Here is an 8,103-nt window from a genome sequence, read left to right as displayed (position 1 = left end):
TCCTTCTATATTCTTATCTATGTTCGGCCAATAAACGAAAGAGCGCATGAGGCTTTTCATTCTTGATATACTTGGATGCCCTACGTGGAATTCATTGAGCATTCTTTTCTGTAATATCGCAGGAATTACGAACCTGTAGCTATATAACAGGACGTTATCGCAAATTGAAAAGATTTCTTCATCCAGTTCGTTATTGTTGATCCTTTCTTTCGTGCGTATAATAAATTCGTCCACCTCTGCCTTACTCTTAATCTCATCAAGCGTTACTAGAAGTTCTTTTATTGTGTCACATAACGTATTTTTTACTTCAACTTCCGCTTGAATGGCTGCTATTACCATATCCTCCAATGGTTCTGTCTGCTTAGGTATTAACCTCGATAACCCGTCTGCATGACCAAATTTTTTAGACGGTACATACTCGATTTGAAAATTGTAATTCAGAAGTATGGTACTCCATCTTTGGAGTCTATTCGCCATATGTTGTGGTTGTCCCTTTTTCGATCCGAAAATCGTTAATAATGGTTTGTGGTCTGTTTGTAACAGAAATTGCCTACTGTGCAGGAAACGATGAAATTTCTTTATCGCGAATATAATGTTTAGCGCCTCTTTTTCAATTTGTGAGTCAGACGTTAAAATCTCTTTAATTTCCCGAAATGTTTCTTCGCACTCTTGCGTCCAGACCCATTTTGGTCTTTCCTTAACAGTTCATTTAAAGGCGACCTTAGTTTATGCATATTTGACACAAATACATTGTAGTAATTTGCCAAACCTAAGTAACTTTGTAAAGACGCAATATTTTCTGGAGCAGGCATATTCTTTATTGCACTCGATCTATCTGGATCTGGCCTTCTTCCATGTTTATCGATGATTTGCCCCAAGTATTTTATTTTCTCCATGAAAAATGTACATTTTTCCTTGTTTTACTTTAAATCCATAACCCTGGATCTTTTTGAATACTTGGTTTACATGAGCTTTGTGTTGTTCTTTGCTAACATTTTTCATTAACACATCGTCCAGGTACCTACTGCAAAATCCAACCCGTTTAACATAATGTCCATAATTTGCTGAAAAATCGCAGGGACGACTTTGACCCTAAAAGAAAGTCTGTTAAACTTGTACAATCCCGTATGGGTATTAATACATAGCAGCTTTGAACACTCCTCATCGACTGGAACTTGTAAGTACGCGTCACTGAGGTCGATTTTAGAAAAATATTTCCCTCCACTAAGTTTCGCAAATATCTCTTCAGGGCTCAGAAGAAGATAAGGGTGATCTTGTAATGCCCCGTTTAAGCCTACGCGAAGTCGGCGCAAACCCGAATCTCCTTACTCTTCTTTTTTATGTAAACCGTTGATGCAGCATACTCACTGTGATCATTTTTTTCTGATGACACTCATGTTTTCGAGTCTTTCTAATTCACTGTCTATCTGTTCTATAGCGGCGTGTGGAACATTTCTTTTCTTTCTGAACACTTTTACGTGAAATTTTGCTACCGCTTTTGTACACCTCCCCAAACCGCTTGAAAATACGTCTGGGAAATTCTCTTTTAACTCCTTAAGTTTTTCTGCCTCCACATTCGAATCCTCAACCTTTTGGCAAAATGAACTTAAAGGCAGATCCCATAGTCTAAACTTTTTGAACAGATCAGTTTCAAAGAGATTGTTTGATTTTCGCATGACAACAATTCTTGCTTTTTCGGCCCTGTTCTGGAAAAAAAATATTCGTCAATAATTCTCCTTCAAAGGTCATTTTTTCGCCACTGACGCTTCTCGCCGTTTTATGTGATTTAATCATAGTGAGTCTCCCAAGCTTTTTCCATGTTTGTACATTAATAATGGAAATGTCAGAGCGACTTTCAAGCTGTTGCCTTACTTTCTTTTTAAACATTTTGACCTGTACATATTTCCGGATATTTTGTTCCTCAGGTTCAATTTTCGTAAGTTTAATGGATGTCTTTCTACGATATTTTTTTTCTACAATGCGATGCTTTATGCCCTTTCTGGTGGCAGTTGTCACATTGTTTGAATTTGTAGGGACATTCATTGTACCAATGTTTATTTCCACACCTCCAACATGGTCCAGGTGGATCTTTTCTCTGTTTCTTTCTCTGGTTATTTTTTGAAGTCGAATTTTTCTTTTGGTGGATCTTTTTAATATGCGACACTCCGTTTTTTTCTATGTCACGACTGTCTTGTTTCAATGCAATAAACCGTTCACAGTCTTCCGCTAAGTCTTGTAGTTTTAAATTCGGTTCGTTTTCGAGTTTATTTAAAACATGACGCCTGATTTTAGCGTCTTTATTTAAGACCATCCCTTGCACAATTTAAAATTATTAGATGATAATTCTTCCAGTTTAAAATCGTCGCAATGCTTGTTCACTATACTTGCATAAGTAGTGTAGTCGTCTTCCTCTCTTCTAGTAACATTCATACATTTATATCACCTATGGAAAGGAGACGCCTTTGCAGAAAACAGTTCTGTAAGTAGCGTAACTGTTTCTTGGAAGCTCAACTCACTGGTCTTTTTTGGGAGAATAAAATTCACGAACTTTGTATGCTCGGCTGTTCCCAATTTCCTTAGCAAAAGCCTAACTTTTTTCGCGTTTGACCAAGTACTACAATCCGATATAAAAATATTCTCATATCATCTATAGTACTGGAGGAAAGTGGCATCGTCTTCTGGATTATAATTGAAATTTTCAATAGCGGTCCACACAGCTGTTTGAGAAAATGCGTTATGATTATCGTCTGCTTTAGTTAACTGTGTCGCTTCCAGAATTTTTCTTTGTTCCTCCTGTGTTTTCATCAATATTCCCTCGAAGCGTTTCTGTTGTTGAAGCATTTTTTCTTCAAATGCTTGTTTAAATCTCTCTTCTCTTTCTACTTGTTGAATTTGCTGCTTTTGCAACGCGAGATTTTGCTCTGCCTGCAATTGGAACAATTCCAACAGTGAATCTTTGAATTTCGCATCCATCATACGAAATCAGTTTACAATTTACGCTTGTATTAAAAGATATTCCTTAGTAAAAAAAAATCAACGAAGTTTTCTGTCTCAATTCTTTTGTTTGAAGAACAGTTTAGCAGTCATTTTGTAACTTAATTTGTTGAACGCTATATTTCTAGTCTTATCGGATCAAAACAATCAAGCGAAATAACATTTGTTTAACAATTTTTTATTTGCACGCGTTTTTACGTAGCAAAAATAAAATCCGTCGCTTTAAATATCCGACGAATTCGTATGGGAAACTTTTATTTTATTTATTTATTTTTTACACTCTTTGCCTTTTGCAAAAAATGACTTGAACACAAATGACGTACGCGAATAATTATTTTTCACGGTCTGTATCTTTTTCTCTTTACAAAGTCAAGCGTGTTTTTTTTTGTTTTGTTTTGTTTTTCAAATCCCAGATGTTATCGAAATAAAGATAAGCTTACACGGTATTTGCTAGTTGGTTTGGGACATCTAACTTTGGAGAAGAAGATTCTTACGGTAGAAAAAATGGCTTCTGGTGAAGAAAAAAATGAACCCTTTTTTCCTTTCTAAAACACTTGGTAAGTGTGTTCAATTATTAAATAATTGACATTCGTGTTTTTCGCTGTAGATTTTGATAGCAAGTTTTTTCCCGTCGCCAAATTACTAGTGTAGTAATTAATTCGCTGTTAATCCTTGTGTATCCAAATATCTGTTGAAATGACGAAGGTGTTCTGCCGTAAAGATTTTACGAATCTTTATTCCAATCACTTTTGATGATTCTCTGCAGTGATGGTCGTTTCGATTCCTTGTCGCCAATCTGTTGTGTCGTGGAACAACAGTGAAAATAAGAACAATCAAGTCGAGGTTCGGTTAAGGAACAAGTGTATTATCAATAATGTACAAAGATAGGAAAGCGTGTATATCTGCTGGGCACTCGGCTAGCAGTTGAAGTGCAGTCGCATCTCTCTCGCCGGTGTTGGAATTTCTAGCGCTATTTATAGTGCTAATCGGTGTAAATTCCTGTTCAAGGAAGGCCGGTATAACAATTATTAACTTCGATATATAGTGATATTGTTGTTTTTGTTTGTTTTTTGTTTTTTGGAAAAATTTACTAAGTTAACAAAACTAATTTGACTGTCAAAAGTTAATTTGCAACTTTCTATTTTAGTGCTTTTACATTTTTTATAACGTGTTAAACTAATGTACAAACATATGGAAAGATTTTAGAACAAATTCGTCAATTTCTTGAAGGAAAAACATTTTATTTTAAAAATAAAAGTCATATTAACAAAAAAAAATATGAGAACCCCCTAAAATTTATTGTAAAAATACTCATTTCTTTTTAATAACGCTATTGTCAACATGTGATGTTATTTTTTACATTTTAGCGGCTGATATTCTTTACAGCAACTTTAACTGCTCCCAAGAGGTTACACACGTTGTTGAATTGTCTTCCATTAGGATAAATATCTTTCTTCAAGATGCTTCACGGGTTCTCAATGAGATTCACCCACAACTTTTTGGAGATGTCCATAAGAGAATCTTAAACAAATTCCTTTTCTTTTAACTTTGATGCATAACTTGGTGCGTTGTTCTTTCATAAAGACGATGGATCTACGTTTGGCTAAATGTAACGTAGTCGTTACATGTCAACCCTCGGGGCCCACACGTTGTATGTAAATAATCGCACAGAAACAAAGACAAGGAAAAAATTCGACTCCAGATATTAACATATTTTTCCGGTTGCAAGTTTGTTTTTTCGCCAAGTTTTTGTAGGGAGATTTTATTTTTAATTTATTTTCCGATTAGAGATTTACTCTAATCAGAAAATAAATTAAAAATAAAATCGCCCCAAAAGGCTTGGTGGGAAAACAACTTGCAACCGGAAAAATATGTTAACCTATATTAAAGATGTCATCTTATTCTTGGCGATTTTAAAGCTAAACCCAATCCCACCCAACCCAATTTCTAAATGTACGCAACACTTAACTCGCATGCAAAGTCTAAGCTTTCATGATTTAGCCACACCCTCTCATATGCATCACTGCAATTATTTTGACACTTATTTGACCAAATCAGACCGACCTGAGCTTTATACACATTGTCTTCCAAACATAAAGTTTACACATGTTATTCAACAAGCAATTAACCATTCAGATGCACATATTAAATAGTATTATTTAACAGTGATATATACAAATTTACAAATTTACCCACATTAATATTATTAGGTTGAAAACAACCTTATACGCAGTAAAATAAAAATAAATATTAAAAGTGAAGTAATTAAAATTTAATTTACCGTTATTTTAATACCTAATCTCTACCATAAGTTATTGCTTACTTAATAAAATCATAATTTTATGCACTCATGCTAATTAACAAGACTAGAGTTAATAAAAAAATGTATTATTCCGATTTAAGTGAGTTTAAATAGTTGTATGTGCTTATCGACGATTTTATTGAGAAAATTATTGTTTATCAGGGTTTGTTTTATGTTTGCTAGTTCTTTGTAAAATATTTGTTAGGCTGATGGTATATTGTATGATCGATGAATCAAGTTGTTTTATAAAGGTAGTTTTATATTTTTCTGGATACAGATGAGTGCAATTTGCATACTTAATAAGTAAACGCCCCAAAACGAATAACTAAAATTACTTATGGGCTTAGCGCGCTTGTAATTGGAATGTTGATATATACTTACGAGAAGTATTATTGTAAAGCAGCGTTACATAATGAAACTAACCACATAATTGATCCCAAACAATAACTAAGTACTCTAACTAAAGGGCTTTGGGAACGGAATGCTCCACCAATATAGACAAATATATGCTATAATGTACCTGATCGCATGTATAGTGTCTGAAAAACCTATCTCTATAACGAAGCATATAAACCTATAAAACATATTTATATTCTAGTATTGAGGAAAAGATAAACAACCCAAATGAAAAAAATGACAACCGTCGAAATAAAGTTTATGTATAGATATGAAAATCCTTGCCTTTGTGATTATTTTAGACACCCCAGTAGAGTGGAAAATATAAATCCCAGTATAATATATAAAACATATAAATAAGCCTGTGGATCTGTTCACTGACTGTTAATTTGACCATATAAACATATATCTTATGAATAAACTAATCAATAAAAAAAAATACGACAAACATGTGAACAGATAAAAAACGAGAAATCAATTAAATAAATAAATAATAAAATAATAAATTAAATGAATAAATAAATAAAGATTATCAATAAAATAGATGGATAATGAAGTCTAACAAGAAAAAAAAACAACCATAAATACCTATGATACGGAAGTAACAGTTATGATGGTATAATATTACTTCAGACCAAAGCGAAAACTTAAGCCAAGAAACAACCAACAACTTCAAATAATACCGATACCTCCCCGCTGCGACAGCTTGATACAGTCATCATACTTCTTCACTGTTCCTTGATCACCACCGCTACTCAATTCCTTCACCACACCTTCCTCCACAATTCCCCCTGCTCACAATCACAAAGTATATACCCCCACATTCTTAAGAGCGTAAACCACGCCCAAATATGTTATAAAAATGTAATCTTGACTCTCATTTCAATATCGCCCCTTTATGATCTGATGAAGCAATCTCTTTGAATTGGGATTCTGACGAAACATGTAATGTTTGTATAATAAACAGACTGTATAAGATATATATATATATATATATATATATATATATATATATATATATATATATATAATACAGAATATATAAAAGATATATATAATATATATAAAATATATATATTATATAATATACATATACATATAAAACAATATTGATATATATATATATATAATGCAGTTTTTATATCAAAATTTCATTCAAAAAAAAAATTGAAACAAGTAATTAAATTTATTGTTTGGATAAAGAAAACAGTAGTTATATTAATTTTCTTAATCCATGGATTTTCTGTACAGGCTCAACTTCTCAGAGAAAAAGTCATTGGCAAAATATTAAGTAGGGTTAGATATAATTTTGCTATTTAGTACATTATATATATAAGGACATAGAGAAAGAAAATAAGGGTTGAACCAAAACAGCATAGGAGATTTTAGTATAAAAAAATATTAACCCTTGAATTGAATAGAATGATGTTATTAGGTTGCAGATTGGTAAAATCCAATTATATTTGCTGAAACATTCAGAGTAACATGTTGTAACCATTATTCATAGATATGATATAAAATACATATATAATACAAATATATATATATATATATATATATATATATATATATATATATATATATATATAGTATAATATATGATATATAAAATATAATCTACATCCTATAAATTTTTGGTGGATGTATTGATATTCATATTAAAAACAGTTTTTGGATTTATTTTTTTTTGACACAACTTTGTTATATATGGGATGTGGAATAGCATCTATCGGTAAAAGATCTAGCTTATTTACATATTCTATTAAGCATTCACTTTGATTAATTCCCTATTAGTTTTTTCGGTTTTCTGATGGGATGGTCATCTTTAGTAAACTATTACGTGTAATTATATCCATGCAGATATTCTATGTGATTTATAGTTGCTTAATATTGGCGCAAAAAGTTTATAGTAAAAGCAAACCTTTTACTATATATATTTATTTAAGTATATTTAAGTATATTTGTTTAAATAAATATGCTCCTCTACCAATATTTGGTTTATAAACATTAAACTTAACATATGGGGTATTCGGACCAATGCAAAACTTTTATATTTATGTTCTCGCAGTAGAAAATCGGTACAAATGTCTAAATGTTAAAAAGAATCGAATTTGAAAGGTGAAAGTCGGACGACAGCATTATAAATATGTATACGTAACGTAATAGTCATGTCTTAATTTTAAGCCTTAGAGAAAAAATGTATAAAAATAATTAATAATAAAAAAAAAATTAAAATAATTATATATATATATGTATATATAATGTAATATAATGTAATTACATTATATATATATAATGTAATTATATATATATATATAATGTAATTATATATATAATGTAATTATATATATATATAATGTAATTATATATATAATGTCATTATATATATAATGTAATTATATATATATATA

Source organism: Euprymna scolopes, chromosome 8, assembly GCF_053919585.1.
Source record: "Euprymna scolopes isolate OS-2025 chromosome 8, ASM5391958v1, whole genome shotgun sequence".
Lineage (NCBI taxonomy): Eukaryota > Metazoa > Mollusca > Cephalopoda > Sepiida > Sepiolidae > Euprymna > Euprymna scolopes.
The sequence above is the reverse complement of the archived record's forward strand: the minus strand, read 5'-3'. Positions refer to the sequence as shown.